At 42.1% G+C, this 17,872-nt stretch overlaps 1 protein-coding gene across 13 annotated transcripts in view; it reads left to right on the top strand.

Annotated features, from left to right (window-relative positions):
• RAPGEF2 (Rap guanine nucleotide exchange factor 2) overlaps positions 1–17,872 on the top strand; it is a 237,367-nt gene that overhangs the window by 51,815 nt on the left and 167,680 nt on the right. Inside the window, exon 1 of one of the 13 annotated variants that reach the window (XM_036314809.1) lies at positions 11,652–11,841. The exons of the other annotated variants lie outside the window; for them this stretch is intronic. The gene's annotated coding sequence lies outside the window, so the exon portion shown is untranslated. Of the gene's footprint in view, positions 1–11,651; positions 11,842–17,872 lie in introns of those variants that run through there. 13 annotated transcript variants of the gene reach the window in all.

Below are 17,872 nucleotides of genomic sequence, written 5' to 3'. Positions count from 1 at the left end.
TTAAAAAAATAGTTCAGAATCAAGGTTGACCACTGAAAAAAAGGTCTGAGTATATTGTGGCAAACTAAATTTGAGGCATTATATTTTCTTGTCTTCTAAATTTCAACTATCTGCCCTGGCTCAGTTGATTGGAGCATCGTCCCATACAACAAAAGGTGGTGGGTTTGATTCCCGGTCAAGGCACATACCTAGGTCGTGGGTTTGATTGCTGGTTGGGGCATGAAGGGGAGGCAACAGATCGATGTGTCTCTCACTCCCTTCTCTTTCTAAGATCAGTAAACATATCCTTGGGTGAGGATTTTAAAAAAATCAGCAATCTGTTATTTAAAAGGATATATACATTGACTAGGCCTTGGTGGATCCACCCATTTATCAACTCGTTCATTGCTTTCTGTGACTTGTTTTGCTCTTTTGTTGTGTACTTTCTTATGATTCAAACAATTTTGCTCCTTTTAAGAAAATTAGCATAAAATAAAAAGTTTACAACTTGAACTCTTCATTAGCAGCGTGGAAGTAATTTTAATTGATGGTGTGAACAATAGCTTCTCAGTTTGTGCGGCAGCATCCTATTCATAGGTGGAAGCGGCTGCATCCTTTTCCTTAACTTAGGAAGAAGGCGTACTATTGTTCTCCCATCATCAGGTGAATGCTCCTGTGGGAAAATGCGAGACAATTACAACACAGGTATTATTGATCTCCCTCTCACCAGGCTTTTATTAATCGGAGAAGGAGAATTCATTTGAACTCTCATACCTCAATATGAAAAGTGGCATTGGCTTCATATTAATTGGATACTTACACTTTTTAGTTTAGCAGGATTTTTTTTTCCATCAAGAAACTATCTTTGTTCAACATTCCATTAGTATTCTAGCTGTGCAAAGGCTTTGAAAAAGTCTTTTGTAATGTCAGGTATACTATAGACAGACACATGTCTGTGTATCATCATTTTTTAGAATAATATTTATTTTATGAAGTAGATCTTTTACCTATTGATACTTCTCCCCTGTCAATAACGAATAGTTGTCCTCCTATAGGAAATGTTAACAATAGTTAATATCTAGGCAAGTTTAATCCTCTCTCAAGCCCAATGAAGAACATCTGTTTATTCTCATTTTACAGAAGAGGAAAGTTAAGGAAATTGCCCAAGGTCAATATCCAGTAAATGGTAGAACTAAGCCTCAGAATCTCTTTCTGATTTTAAAGCCCCACTCATAACACAAGAATATTCTTGGTAGAGTTGGGACGATGGCTTGGAAGTGCTTGTTTCATTTATTTCAGCTTCAATAGCACACATGTAAAGAAAGTCTGCTTCAAAGTTGATTACATTACAGCTCAAAGAGCTTAGACTAGAGTCAGATGTATATCCTTAATATGATAATGTAATTTATTTTTTTCTATATGTAACAAGCTGTATGGAGGAACATCTGGTACTTTTGTGCTTTAAAGTAATGACTCCAAAAGGAAGTGGACTTGATTTTAGTGAATTTGTAATGCACTCTCTATGTAAGTAATCCAGTAAATCCTCATTTTTCCCCCTCGTTTCCAGTGATGCTTTTTGAATGCAAGGCAGTTCTTATTCAAGTAGAGTTTGCTTATTCATATTGAGCTTTAAAAGGTAAAAGTACTGCAACAATTTCTTCTATCATTTGTCCTATGCTACATTTTTAGTCTTTTGCATATTCCTTGTGATTACATATTTGGAACCAATTAGAAATTAAAGTTCTTTAAAACTCTAGGTTTTGAATTCATAATAGCTTTTGATTGAAGATATGTGATTGCATGGGGGGCGGGGGGGGGGAGAACCAGGAGAAGAAGGAAGAAAAGGATAGCAATTTGAACGAGGATATTCTTTAATATACATAGTTTTAAAAATCTTGGATATAATCATAAAAATGTGGATTGCTATGTAGCATTCTAAATATTTTGAAAAGATGTGTTAATTTGTTTTTATAAATTGATTACTCAGTATGAATTTTAAAAATTCTGTTAGTAAAATGGAATTTTTGTTGTTAGTCCTCACCTGAGGATATTTTTTCCATTGATTTTTAGAGAGAGTGGAAGGGAGAGAGGGAGGTGGGGGAGAGAGAGAGAGAGAGAAGCACTGATGTGAGACAGACACATTAATTGGTTGCCTCTCCCTCTCTCCCCTATCAGGGGCGGGGAATGAACTGCAATCTGGGTACATGCCCTTGACCCGGAATTGAACCTGAGACCCTTTGGTGTGAGGGCTGATGCTCTACCACTGAGCAACACGAGCCAGGGTTAAAACAGTTTTAAAATGAATTTCTTCTGTGATACTGGGTTCAGAAAGCAGGTGGTAAAAGAGATCTGAACTGTATTTGGAGGTAGTTTTCTTTTAAAACAGTTAAATTCTATTTTCAGAAATTAGCATCATACATAACTTGTAGTTCCCCTGTAGTTTTTCTTTCTGTATAAAATGTTCATTGCGTTAAAGAAATAATTTAGATTGTGATGACAATTGGGATAGTTTGTTAATTCCAGCCATACATAATCGCTTGTCTTCATACATATTAAATTTGATCCCTGGTGTGTGTTGAGGTTTGATGAATAAATCAAGAATGGTGACACATTTCAAGAATCTAATGGTTGCTTAATGGGGGCAGTTAAGACTTTTTTTTGAGAGGTATGGCAATTTAGATTATCTCACAGATAGGTCCTAAATTTGTATAATCTTTTTAAAGCATGAATTATAAATTTCTGGGGAGAAGATCCTCAGAATGTAAGCCTCCATTCTGCTCATTCAGTGCTGTCTCTAACAAATTTTCAAGTGTTTATTAAAAATCTGGGAGTCTTTATATTGAAAAAATTCATCTGTGATAACTGTCATAATTGTTATTAGAAAATAACTTTTCCACCTCAGGGAAGCATACTCAAAATCTTCATATTTAATATTTGGTTTGTTATGTGCATTCATGAACCTGGACTAGAGACCCTCTGTAAACTGACCCATGTCTGCACATGATGTCTCCAACTATCAATATGGTACCTATGAAGATAAACAATCCAATAAAAAAATGGGCAAAGGACCTAAATAGACACCTTTCAAAAGAGGACATTCAGAAAGCCAAGAGACATATGAAAACATGCTCAAAGTCACTAATCATCCGAGAGATGCAAATCAAAACAACAATGAGGTACCATCTCACACCTGTCAGACTGGCTATCATCAACAAATCAACAAACGACAAGTGCTGGAGAGGATGTGGAGAAAAAGGAACACTTGTGCACTGCTGGTGGGCATGCAGACTGGTGCAGCCACTATGGAAGACAGTATGGAGTTTCCTTAAAAAACTGAAAATGGAACTCCCATTTGACCCTGTGATCCCACTTCTAGGAATATATCCCAAGAAACCAGAAACACCAATCAGAAAGGATATATGCACCCCCATGTTCATAGCAGCACAATTCACCATAGCTAAGATCTGGAAACAGCCTAAGTGCCCATCAGTAGATGAATGGATTAGAAAACTGTGGTACATCTACACGATGGAATACTATGCTGCTCTAAAAAGGAAGGAACTCTTACCATTTGCAACGTCATGGATGGAACTGGAGAGCATTATGCTAAGTGAAATAAGCCAGTCAATGAAGGAAAAATACCACATGATCTCACTCATTCATGGATAATAGAGACCATTATAAACTTTTGAACAATAATAGATACAGAGGCAGAGCTGCCTCAAACAGATTGTCAAACTGCAGCAGGAAGGCCGGGGAGGGTTGGGGGGCAGGAGGTAGGGGGATAAGAGATCAACTAAAGGACTTGTATGCATGCATAGAAGCATAACCAGTGGACATAAGACATTGGGGGATAGGGGAGGCTAGGGGACTGTCTAGGGCGGGGGGATAAAATGGACACATATGTAATACCCTTTGTAATACTTTAAGCAATAAAAAAAATAATAATAAAATAAAATAAAAAAATAAAATAAAATAAAATCAGTAACCATAAAAAAAAAAAAAATCTTCCCCTAGGACCTCCCTTAAAAACTATTAGCCTTAAAACCCTAGGACCAAGGACCCAGTGAGCTCTCCCTCCCAGGAACATGCCTACGCCATTCCCCTGGGGGTGTCACCTGTACCTTTCTCACTCCCAAGTTCCAAGAGCCCTTCCTTTGCCTCTATACCATGTTTCCTAAGCCCATTTCTTCTACAAATTACTTCTTCCACTTCTGTAATTTTATAAATAAATGTTCTCTTACAAAAAAAAAAAAAAATATGGTACCTATGGGTTTTGCTGGCGTTATCTCATGTACTTCTCACAACAACGCATATGGGTTGAGCATTGGTTTTCTCACCATTTTTCAAATAGAATTGATTTTCAGGTTAAGTAACTTATGTTGGTTTGTATCAAGGCATATAGTCTCCTATTCATTACAAATGAGTTTTTGATTGATGTTACAATTGGACTTAATTTTAGCTTTCTGGAAAGGTGATTGTTGAAAGGTTATATCATAGATGAAACAATACCAAGTCTAGTTGTAAATTTTTATAATGTATGACTTTAGTTTTAAGTTTGATGGTTAGGTAAGTACAGCATGTACACTTTTTCTTCGTTAAAGTGGAAGAAAAGGGTGAGGGAGACGGGGAGGGGAGAGAATACTTATTTGGGACTCGATCTACTGTAGCATATATATAATCTTGCTTATTATGGAGTCTGATTTTGTGTGTGGGTGGGTCGGGGGAGCAATTTAAAAACTACCTGTGATTTCTCTTCCTTTTGATAATTATTAGATATAAAGTATTACATATGGGATTGTTGTGGATATTAAAGATAATAGATGTAGAGCATCCAGCACAGTGCCGGGCATATAATAGGTAGTTGTTATTGTTTATAAATAAGTTACCCTTCAAACCCTGGCCAGGTATACCGCAAGGTTTGTGGGTTTGATCCCTGGTCACGGGCATATAAGAAGCAACCAAAGAATGCATAAATAAGTGGGACAACAGATCATTGTTTCTACCTCTCCCTTTCTCTCTCTCTCTCTCTCTGAAATAAAATTATAAAAATAAGTTCTCCTTCATATAACATATACAATACAGTAAAATGGTTTATATAATGTCTTGAAACAATAGGTTTGAAAGCAATATTTTTGTTTGATAATTTATATTACAACTTATAAAGACATGGCATCTTTACAAAAATAATAAATAGAATCTAATATCAAAATAATAAACTGAATGCCAGATCATAAAAATACAGGTGTTCATTGTATTTTGTGACTTGGTCCAGTTTGCTATTTTTGTGTTAGTCTTAAAGAAAACAAAATCCAAGGCGGTGAAATCTTACAAAAACACACAGTATGGCACAAAAAAACAAAATATACTCCTCTGAAAATCTTTAGTATGATGTACTCCTGCTGAAAATCTCTAATATTGGAATATATTCTGCAAACTTAAAAAAAAAAATCTAACAAAGAGCCTTTTATGTTTCTTGAAGGATTTTTTTTTTTCTTGGGGAGTTGAGAGGGGGGAAACGGTCTGTGGAATAAGTTTATTTAATATGACATCGGTTCAATAAAGCCAGCTGTGTGTAATTATATCTGATATTTGATTTCCAGCTGTTTTGCTGAACTGTTATTGGCTCTCAAGGTATTTGGATATTAATTAAATGATGACTTATTATAAAGGAGTCTTGTTTAAAGTAATGTTGCCTCAAACAGAACATTTAAAAACGGGCCATGTGGTTCGAAGTTTTAATGCTTTCCGATGCGACTGTTATTTTAAAGTCAGTACAAATATGGTCCTCTCTGGGAGCATCTGGTCTTTATTGAGCATTGCCTTTATTGACTTGTTCCCACAGATATTTCACATACATATTAAAGAATACCAACAGTAAAGACGAATGTATAATAAGTTCCTTATGAAAGATGCATTAATAAATGCCTAGGAGACCAGAGGAGGGGAGAGTTGGTGGAGTGGTCTGTGGTCTGCAGGGCTTCTCAGGGGATGGAGGTGGAGCTGCCCATCAGATGGATGTGTGCGAGGCAGGAGGACCTGCTGGGAGGCAGAGAGGCCTTTCGGGTGGAGCCTGGAGCAGAGGAACCCTGGGAGCAGGCTGGCCTGGTCCCTCAGGCTGTGGCAGTGGAAACTGGGTGGTTGATGGAAGTTTTTCACTAGGGGAGGGGGACAGCCTAAACACTTTGGGGTTCCTTATTTTGTTTGTTAGGTATGATAAAATGGGAGACCCCGAAGCTGTTCATGCCATTGAAAATAGAATGAAAAAAAAAAAAAAAACTTGACAGGCTACTCAACAGGATTTAAAAAATGAAATTAAATATATGTAAAAAGAGAAAAGAGCGGCTATCAGAACAAACTGAAGATAACTGCTGGGTTTTCACTGGGATCGCTGGGGTATTGGCGCCAGGGACAGCAGAAGAGAAACCTGGAGGTAGAACTCGTGTTTTGGGGGGAAATGGAGCCTGAATTTTAGTTGCCCTTTGAAGCGGTGCTGGCAGTGGTGTGAATTTGGAAGACAAGTCAGGGTCTAGGAGTCACGGGTAAAGATGGCCTGAGAGTAGATGTGATTTCTCAGTGAAAGGATCCTTTTGAAGAAGGGTGAGGCTCAAGGCAGACCTGGGCTACTTGTGGAGAGAGCTGGTACCGCCTGCTGAGCCCTTGAGGAGGCCTGGGGGCCGAGAGGAGGGATCGGCCAGCGCTGGCCACCTTCCTTGACATTTCATATTCTCATTCCCTTCCTGTTATTTTACCTTCTTCCTGCTTATTATTGACAAACTTTTAAAAATCCCCGTTCAATCTTTCTGTCTCACTAGATGTAATATCCACTGGACTGCAATATCTGCGAGAAGAGGGATTTTTGTCTGTTAGTGCATCGGGGCAAAGATCAGATTCCAAAAGGTTATACAATAACTGGATAGTTGAGAAAGTGGGCAAAAAGGGTGAATCTCTCATTCCAGAACCTTGGCCAAGAATTACAGCTGTTTAGGAAGGGTCAGGTGAAGATTTTCCAAGGCAGGAGACTTGCCCATTTCTAATAAGAGAATTGAAAAGGAGACAGAGAACACAATGTTAATAGTTTAAAAATCTGGGTGTGTGTTACTCGCTCATGTATTTCTGTAGGCTTGAGACTGATTTCAGAAAAGGCGTGCAAGAAGATAAGGTAAAAAAAAAAAAGTTCTTGTTCTTCTTTTCCTGTTCTTTTTTTATTTGTAAGAATTTAATTTTTGCTTAGGGTACTACTATTAAAGGCAGAATCAGTGTGTGTGTTTTGGGGAGAGGTTGCGAAGAGGAGTTTATTGGTCTGTTTTTGCACTTAATCTTCTAGCCACAGGTTAATTGGTTTCTCTGGGCAATACCTGTGTATTGGGTGGAATCCTCACTGACGCAAGGGTTTGCAGAGGTTGCATGTGGGCCATGTTAATGGCACCTGATGTTGACTTCCATGCATAAAACAACGCTTTGGTTCCAGAAGGTTAAGAAGTATAACGGTAGTATTTGTCTGCTGTACATTCGAGGGTTTAAATGACACACAGACACAAGAGTGTAATGTAGTATATTTAGTTCCATAATTATCTGTTGTTTCATTTTTATTTACTGACATTTTCCTACTAAAATGAAGATCAGCTATAACGAAATGAAGTTTAAAACAGGGCAAAGCTTACATATCTAGCTAAGTGTTATCCTTAAAATTTGTCACGTTTCCAAGTAATACAGTATTTTTATAAAAATTCTGGTGCTGTCGCCGAAAATATGTTTAAGACTGTATCTTGGTGTTATTATCAGAGTTGCTTAGTGAATACCACGAGGAAGTTACCTCTTTACTTCCTGTAATTGTGTGTTATTTTTGAGCCTAATTGAACTTAAATAACCAACTCGATCATTAGGCTTAGTTCTGGGTGCGTGCTGGATGTTCTCAAAAGCCAAATCTCCCAGAATTACTACTAAGGATAACATTCAAAAGAATGTGCTTACAGATATTCTTAAAGCAAACAGCTTATGCATTACATTTAGCAGGGAGAACATTACTGTCAATAACAGTGAATGACCTGTGAATAGAGAGGAAGAGATTATGTCCTCTGTCTTCCCTTTTTCTTTCTCTTTGTCTATCCCTCCCCCGCCCGCCCCCCGTCCCCTCCCCAAGTTAATTGCAGAGTTGACTTTTGGCTATAAAATATATATATATATTTCAGAGAGGAAGGGGGGGGGGAGAGAGAGAGAGAGAGAGAGAGAGAGAGAGAGAGAGAGAGAGAGAGAGAGAGAGAAAGAAATCAGTGATGAGAGAATCACTGATAGGCTGCCTCCTGCATGCCCCCTATTGGGAATCAAGCCTGTCGCCTGGGCATGTGCCCTGACCGGGAATCTAACCGTGACCTCCTGGTTCATGGGTCAATGCTCAATCACTGAGCCACACAGGCTGGGCAGCTTTTGGCTTTGACAGCAGACTAGGTGCAGGGCCGTGGAAGGCCCGGTCCCACACAGGCTCAGTACAGCCAGTGGTTCTGCTAAGTGGGTTTTCATCCCCAGAGGCACACAGGTTTACTTGTACTTTTTATCAGAAGCCATTGCTGTATATTTTATGATTGAGCTGTAATAAATTAAATAACTTGATAAAAATATACCTTGGGAATGATATCATTTCTCTGAAAGGACTTGGTGCTAAATATAGGATCTAATCACATTTCCTTATGGGAGCAGATACTGAATAACGGGTTGTCAGATGAAGGTGTACGGTTACCGATATTTATGATTTCTGGTGTAATCAATTTGCTTAATTTGCAGTTTGAGGGGAGAAGAATATGTGTGATGTGATTTAGAAGTTCTGATATTGACTGGTAGCGATGGCAGAGTGGGAGAGAGCACCTGTTAAACTTGGGGATAAGAAGCCTCTTGTCGTCTGATCCCCGTGACTTATAATTGAATTTCTGTCTTGCATTGTAGCCTTTTGTGAGGGTGTTCAGGTTTCTCTGAGGACCAGGATTGTGTTGTACCAATCTCGTGTCTCCAGGGTGGCCTCCTAGCACAGGGCTCTGCCCAGAGCAAGTATTTAATATGTTGGCTTTACCTGTGACATGGGAGTGCAGGGAAGGGATGACAACTGAACGGATTGAAATGTGGGACTAAGTAGGAGTCTTCGTTAAAAATAAGAGGCCTGTAGATGGCATGTGGGGCGGGGGGGGGAATAAAAGGGGGAGGGAAAAAAAATTAAATTTAAATAAATAAATAAACCAGAAAAAAATTACAGTAATACATATAGGAAAAAAATAGGAGGCCCTCTACTGTTAGAGCATTGTATTTTACTATAAAACCAAAATTATCTAAGTAAGAAAACAAAACTGGAAAACGAAAATGCGATTTTGTTGCGGATGACAAACAGCTGCAGGGAGCTGAGTGGCTTGACAGGGACGCAGCCCTGGGAAATGGCAGAGCTGGGCTTGCGCTCGGGCCGTGCGGTTCGCTGGACTCACTCTCAGCCCAGTCGTGGCTGGCAGGCAGACACTGCCCCGGGGAGTGGCCCGGCAGGGCTGGCGCTGATTACCTCGCCAGCCCCAAACATCTTGTCACATTTTCTGCAAAATTTACATTCCGTTCCAAGGCCCAGAATTCCACCAGAAGTTTCTAATGTTAGAGATTTCTTTAATGAAAATGTATTGGGAAAAATCCCTTTTTTTTGGGAAGGGTCAAAATACCTAGAATGCTTTTCTCTGGAAAGTTTTGAGAATAGGACTGTAAGTAAGAGCTGAATTATTTTGGAAACTTGCAATCGCTTTCTCACCCCCCCCCCCCCCCCCCCACACACACACACACACACTCCTGCATTAATAAGATTGCCTTAGTGGGTGGCCCGATGTTTTGGATTTCATCGAGTAAGAGACTACTGACCTCCCTGCCACCATTCAAAAACTAAGATATGATCTTAATTTGGGCAGTTGGAAAAGATTTTTTTTCTATTAATGACACGAGATAAAACAGGGAATTTACTATCATCTAGTAACAATATAATTTCAAAACATGACATAAAAGCAAAAACAGCAACAACAGCAAACAAACAAAACCCCAGCTGGTTTTAATCCTCCTGTAATGGAGAGCCCTTTACATTGCCTACATTTAGCTGATCGGGAAATCTTACCACGCTGGCTTTGCTTTCCATTTTGCCATACACCGGTGGAAAATCTCCCATGGACTGACTCTTGGAACTCCCTCACTGGTCATCTTTGGAATTTGTCCTTTCCCACGAAAAGGGAATCCCACGCCCCCCTTCCTTCTTCCTGTGTGGCTCCTCCAGTTCTAGGATGTGGTCGCTGAGATGCAAACCCATCTGCCCTGTGTAACCCTGGCTCTGAAGCAGCAAGCATTTTTAAGTGATGGACACGTATTTTAGGGAACGTGGTGTTGGGATGTCTCTTCCCACGGTTCTTCTCATCTCCCCTTGTGGTTGTGATGGCTCCTCTACAGCAGCCGCCTTCCCAGGGTGGTCATCTCACAGGGCTCTCTGCCTCCGTGTGATTTCTGGAGAATCTTGGTGATTAGTGATGCTGAGGGCTTTGGGGTGGGTGGTGGCAGTGATGTCAGAGGATTGTTGTTATGAAGGGCAAAGGTCTAGTGATTTCTGAGTGTCGTGGACCCCGGCACATAGATCTAATGTACCCGTGCACTGATTTAAGCTGTCACGCATGCCTGGTGTATCCTGTACAGTCGGGGGAGGCAAAACAGGTACAGTAAGTAAGTAAGTAGGTAAGTAAAGATGTTTGATTTTAGCTTCAAAGGAGACTTCAAAACATGATTGAAAGGGTGGGATGCTTCAGAAACTGAACTGCTAGTCTTTCTAATGGAGCACTTGATGGTAATTGTACACGTAGCCCCCTAATTCATCTCTACAATTCAAGAATGCATTCTTTTCCTATAACTGCCCCACCTCCCCCAAGTATGTATCTGGATGGTTCAACTTCCCCTCTTATGGACAGATTGGAAAGAGAGAAATTTTGAACAGCGCCTAAAATTTCTTTAGCATTTAGTTCATCTCTGACTAACAGTGTTGGAAGGCTTTAATTACACGTGTAGAATGCTTTCATTTGGTTCTTCCTCTAGAGAAATAGAAACCTTTGAGAATAAGCAACACCACTGGTGGTTGACTCCTTGGTAAAGCATTCAGGATGGGAAAAACAGATGTCATATTATTTTTGTCTTTTGTCCTAGAAAAATGGCAGCCATGAGGTGTTCTATATTTAAAACCTGCCTCTATTCAGAATCGCTTCCTTTTTACTGAGGCAGTCAAGAGCTGGTGTCCTCAGTGACCTGCTCCGCGCTGCTTTTGTTATGTTAGGACTGTCTAAACGCCACCCCTGGAGGAGATCTGACATTTGTACAGCGAATGGCTCAAAATAAGAACTGTTAATTGAGAGCCCTGGATTAGGTCGGTGTTTGAAACTTGAGGCATCCTGAGGGTGACTTGTGTAGACTGCAGGGCCCCTTGTTGTAGAGACTGAGTACAGTGGAGTGTGTGGCAGCCCCGTCTGCCCACCTGGACTCGGCAAGACTTCCACGGGGTTCAGCCAGAGCCAGACTGGCTATGGGGAATGTGTTGAATACCAAGCCAAAGGGGAGGGAATATGACTTGATTGATTTTTTTTTAAATTGAAATGAAAGATAGTTCAAGAATCACTTGATTAGAGCAATGTGTGTGTGTTCTTAGTCACATGTTTAAAGGTTAAGTTAAAATGTAGCCATGCACCGCCTGCTAACTTAATGATAGAGAGGAAAAACAAGGCTTGCGTTAAATTTCCTGCACAGCGTTTCCTAGTGGGTTAATCCTTGCGTGTGAAATTAAAACCCGACGACAGATTTCTAATCGGAGAGATTACGGTAAGTTCGTTATTTTAAAATGAAGACATTTTGATAAGTTTGTTCTCGCTTCCTCGGAGATGCAGGCTCTAGGAGGCTGTTGGGGGGCCTGGGGATCAGGCATTGTTCTGAAGGGGAAACACTTATGCTGACTCTCCAAAACAGGAATCAGGGGCTGATTTAGACACTTGATATTTTTCTTATTTGTGCACAGGGTGAGTTTTTAGTTACAACTGACGTGTTGATTTTTCTGAGAAACCGTAATCTTCACCAATGAAAATATCTGCTTAGATAATTGTTTTCCCCGGGACACGACCGGGCACACAGGGTGTAAGGTGTATCCTAAGTTGCTAAACAGCGTGGCTCACTCAGGAATCCTAAGAACGGCCCTGTGCCGTCTTCATTTAACGCTTGCGTTTTCTTCAGTAAGAGTTAAACTCTTTTCGAAAGAGGATTACATGCGGCTCTTCATCTGTCTTTGAGAATGTATGAAGTCCTTTCTACCTTCTTCAACCCATGTCCCCCGAAACGTGACTGCTCTCAGGGTGCCCCAACACCACCTTGAAGTGGAGGAGGCATGGGCCCAGAGTGTGCTGTTTAAGGCAGATGTCTTTTGACCTAGAAAGGACAAAGTTACTTTGTCATTTTCATGGTTAACTTAAGAGGTAATTACTTCATAATTGCTTTTGTCTCAAGTTTAGGGACTGTCCCAAGTCCCCCACCCCCTTTTTTATATCCTCATCCAAAGATGTAAAAAAAATCCATTGTTGTGTTTTGTTGTTGTTTTTTTTAGAGAGAGTGGAGGGAGGAAGGAAGGGAAAGAGAAGGAAAAAAAAAGTCCGATGCTAGAGAGACACATTGATTGATTGCCTCGTGCACAGGGCCCTGATCCGGGCCAGGGAACGAACCTGCAACACGGGTACATGCCCTTGACCGGGAATTGAACCCGTGATCCAGGGATGTGTGGGCCTTTGCTCTAACCACTGGGAACACCGGTCAGGGCAAAACTCCCTTTTAAAACAAGATATAAAGAATGCCTTTTCTAGTGGAAAACCTGAGGAAATTTTAGGCGAACAGATTAGCTGGAATCCGTACCTTTCAGTTCTGGAATTCCCGATCCAGGTGCCTTGCTGAGGTGCAGTGGGTAAGAACCTGAGGCTGAAGACTGTGTCCAGGCTGTGTCATAGGTGCCAACTAACGGGATCACCAGGCTCTCCTGGATTTGACATGCGGCTTTGAATATCACAACTCGGGGCTTGTTTTTCTTTTGGTGCAAATTAGTGAACTCAGGAGCAGCCTTCATAGGATTTAGGATCGGAATTACATAGTTGAGAATTTTACTGAAAATCGTACACTCCTCCACGGGGTTCTTTTCTTACGTTTTCCTGACCTATGCAATGGACCCCCTGGGGACTGGGATGGCACAGAACACCCCAGCAGTGTAGTGATTTGACATTTTGGTTTTAAATGCTCTTGAGCTTTACAAAGACTTGTGGGGTGTGGAGGCTGGTTTAAAACAAGGATGGTAGAAATCGAACAGTTTTAATGGGGGAGCTGATGGACTTGTCTGCTCTCTCCTGCCCCCCTTCATTAGGGGCAGGAGGAGAAAGGACTCATCATATTCCCTGAGATGATCTTAAGGAATACTTTTTAAAGACCCAAATATCTTAAGTATTTATAATGGGAAAATGTATCTGTGAGACCCAATGACTTGAGTTTGCTAGTCCCAGGAAAGGACTGTTGGCCTGGTCTGCCACCTTGTGGCCATTTACAGAATTGTCTTACCCTATACAGGCATGAGTTTCTTCTCACAGCTCTGAACACCAAGATTGAAAACTCCTTCCTTCCTTCCTTCCTTCCTTCCTTCCTTCCTTCCTTCCTTCCTTCCTTCCTTCCTTCCTCCCTCCCTCCCTCCCTCCCTCCCTCCCTCCCTCCCTCCCTCCCTCCCTCCCTCCATTCCTCCCTCCCTCCTGTGATTCACAGGATTTCACTCGAAGTTTGTGCATACCACCAGCCCTGCAGGAATGTTGCCCTTCTTTCTTTGCATCCAGTGCATTCCCTATGGAGCTTCAGAAGCAGGTGTTTTTGCTGGTGGTGGCAAACGGCACCAGGTGTCACACCATAGGGTTAGACTGGACCTTGGTGCAGCAATCTTGGTGCTCGAGTTCTGGCTAGGAAAGAATTCAGAGCCAAGACTCAAACTATAAGAGAAAGCTTATTTAGAAAGTCCCAGAGGTAGAAGAAGTGAGGAGTAGAAGCAATGGGCTGAAGAAACGAGTTACAGAGGCAAAGGAAGGGCCCTTGGAGCTTAGGAGAGAGGAAGGTAATGGTCATGACCCTGGGGGGGGGGGTAGGAAGAGGGGGAGGGGAAAGGCTTGGATAGGGCTGTGCTCCTGGGATCCTACAGGCTTTTAAGGGTGGGGGTTTTAAGGGAGGGTCTTAATAGGATATTCATCAGCTTTCCAGGTGTGTCCTTTCATGGTCATGGTCTCCACTAATTGGTCACTGCCAGGGTCATTAGTCATCTTGGTCCTGAGGTCGGCCCTGGTGTCTCTTGTCTGGTTTTGCTGCTTTTCTGGTCCTGGAGCTGAAACACAACTGAGGCCTCAGTGTTTTTGATGCAGGTCAGAACCTCATGGTCCTGGGGGCTTGGTGCTTAAGGGCTATTCTCCAGTCCTCTTTTTGTTCCCCCAAGATTGTCTACCACATGACCAGCACCATGCCAGGGGGAAAGAAAGGTCGGGGAGGGTCTGAGTGATAAGAAAGGTCAGAGGATCTAAACCACATGACCAGCACCATGCCAGGGGAAAGAAAGGTCGGGGAGGGTCTGAGTGATAAGAAAGGTCAGAGGATCTAAACCACATGACCAGCGAGCCAGTAGGGGAGGAAAGGTCACCCTGGGGACGAAGTCCTTGTTTTCCCAATTTTTCCCCTTGCAAGTCATCTGGGGCTTTCCGCCCTGCTGACCTTCCGTCCCTGGCTCAGCGTCCTTGCTCTGCTCATGTCTGCCTAACTGCCTACCACAGGTGGATGTGATGTTCTTGAAACAATGCTGACAGTGTGCTCTGGAGGCAATAGGCACCCACTGCCCACCAAACCTGATAGGATTGCTAAAGCAGACTATCTAGGGCAGAAGTTCTCAACCTGTGGGTCGCAACCCCTTTGGGATCCAATGACCCTTTCACAGGGGTCGCCTAAATACATCCTGCATATCAGATACTTACATTACGATTCATAACAGTAGCAACATTACAGTTGTATGAAGTAGCAACGAAAATAATTTTATGGTTGGGGGTCACCACAACATGAGGAACTGTATTAAAGGGTCGCGGCATTAGGAAGGTTGAGAACCACTGATCTAGGGGCTTGTTATATGTTTTATATAAATAATTCATTTAACTTTGGCTAGAGATAGTCACATCTGAAAAGGGTGGATTAATTTATAAAGATTCTGATGTATATACATTTCAGGAATGTTTTAAGTCTATATTCTTGGTATTATTCTGTGCTTGTATTAATTTAAATATCTCACAGATAGTAATAAGATCAACGAGCATTTTTCAAGGACCTGTATATGCCATGTGTTGTTATGAAACTGTTTATCATTTTAGCCACACAGCCTAGCTGAGTATATCACACACATGATTGGCAAGTATAGTCTCTAACGCAACCAGGGTCCACCTCTCCGCAGGGATGGGGATGAGGATGTAAGCTGTGCTCCGTTTGACACCAGAGCGCATCATCTTCCCACTATCCTTCTTAGGATAGTTGTTTTATATGTTTTAGTGTAGGAAAATGTGGATCTCCCAAATAAAACAACCTCCGCGGATACAACGTCACTTGCAGACTCCTGCTTCCTCCCCCGATTGGCTGCAGACAGGAGTTTGAGGCTTGGCTTGGCTTTTTCCCTCCTTTTACATAATGTTCAAGACATAACTCTCTTGGTTGCTTGCTAGTGATATTTGGTCAAGGGGGATAAATGAGTGTACTTTTTTGCCTTTGCAAGAGAGCGTAAGTTGGCATCAGTACCGTTCCTGGTCCCGAGACTGCTGTTACTTAAGAAAAATCTTTCTCCTCCTCATGCTTAAGCCCAAACCACCGAAGTCTCCTCCCGCCTGCTAATTGTACCAGCCTTGGCCTGACTCTCTGTGATGATTGAAATACAATCTTTTCAAACGAATGAATCCTTTTTTTTTTTTTTTTTAATGTATCTTGTAATGGGAACACTGTACCTTTTGTCCACTTAACTTCTGATTATCCTTTAAGCACAGCGCTTCATTTCTAAAACAGACTCATATCAAAGGAAAAGCGAGGCATATTTTTCTCCGAGTACAGTGCATTGTTTGCCGAGGCTGCAGAGAGAGGGTGGGGTGTGCCGGCTCCGGTTGTGGGGGACACTTGGCTCCTCTCTGCTCTCCAACCAGCAGAATACACTGTGCTGTGGGGAGCGAATCCCCGATGCTGGTGAACATGTGAAATTAAAAGCTCGTTGTAAGTGAATTACAAGTTTGGTCTGAGGCCTGCTACCTTCTGAATGAGTCTCTGAGGAGACATTAGACGTGGGAGGAAGAGCTCACCATGCAGAGAACATTCCCTCCGGCTTGGATGTGCGTGCGGAGTTCCCAGACCTGGGCAGGAGGGTTAATGAGGCTGTGAACAATCACGCCCCTGACAGAGGGGGTGCTTTTGGATTTTCATACATGGTTTACATGTGGGGCCAAAAAATGTCTTTTTTTTTTTTTTTCATGGAAAATTGCATTTCTTTTGGCCTGCCAATATCTTTGTCTACTGGGCTCCATTGTTTTTGATAACTTTAATCTGCTTTCAAGTAGCATCTGTTTTTGAAAAAAAAAGGATGTCCTTCCTAGGCGAGAAGGAAAGGCTTATTGTTCTTAAAAAAATACACGACTTCCTGAGGAGAGGAACGTGTTCCTGTTTGTCCCGAGGGCTAGAGGCTTATTTGGGGAAACATTGCTCACGTTTTTTAAGGGTTATTTAAAATTGTAATGGTCACGTGAGCTCCATTTGTCCTGGGAGGTGCGGGTGGGGAGGCTGGAGAGTTCTCAGTTTGCATAGCATAGTTTCCTGACAGAAGTGGAAGTTGGGGCACGTGAGGTGATTTAGCTCTGCAGTGGGCTTCTCTTTCTCTGCAGCCAAGATAGGGGAAACGTAACTTCACTCTGTGAATGTCTCTTGTTGGTGTAGAGGAAAAAAATAGGATCCAAGAATATAACTTTCTGAAGGCCATGCATTTCTTTGTTCAGCTAAAGAGAGAAAACTCTTCTTCTGTCTTACCTAGTTTTCATCGAAGGTTACCAATTTCAGGTGGCTCTGAAGAGCAAGACTTCCTCCGCGCCTCACGCTTTGGCCTGTGTGTTTCCTGGCTGGGGAAAGGCAATTCTGTACCAGCGTGTGGATTATTTTAATAAAGGCCAACTGTTAGGGGGGAATGAGGGTTGAGGCATCTGTGTGAAAGGAGGGGTGGTGGTAGTTCCCCGCTTTGCAGGGCTCTCATGCCCTCAAATCTCTCCCCATACACGGCTGATCTCGGTTGTGCTGCCTTCGATCTCATACCACTTAGAGATTTGTTTGTGAAACCCGAAATGTGGTCGGGTCCGAGCTCTTTGTCTTGTAAAACCAAAGAATGGATTCATGGCCAAAGTGGTGGGAAGAAAACAAAATTTATTGGGGGGAGGGGGGGGGACAAAGCTTAGGGGGGATATACGGCCCCAAATGGGTTACTGCTTAAGCTCTTTGTCTAGGGAATATTCATATACTCTGGTAGCTTCTGATTGGTTCCTTCAAGGAATTCTGGCAATATCCAATTATATTGAAGTTCAAGTTCCCACCTATGGGAGTACCTGATTGAGGACTGCCACTTTATGTCCAACGTAACATCACTGTTCCCACCTAGCCGGGTCAAGTGTCAAGTCCTGCCCCTCCCCCCCCCCCCCCCCCCCCCGCCCCCAAGCCAGGTTCCTGCCCAGTTAGTTCTAGGTCTTTTGTTTGCCTCCATGTCTGACTTCTCTTCCCCCTGCCTCCACGTGGTCCC

Source organism: Myotis myotis, unplaced genomic scaffold, assembly GCF_014108235.1.
Source record: "Myotis myotis isolate mMyoMyo1 unplaced genomic scaffold, mMyoMyo1.p scaffold_m19_p_6, whole genome shotgun sequence".
Lineage (NCBI taxonomy): Eukaryota > Metazoa > Chordata > Mammalia > Chiroptera > Vespertilionidae > Myotis > Myotis myotis.
This window is presented reverse-complemented; position numbering and strand designations above follow the sequence as displayed.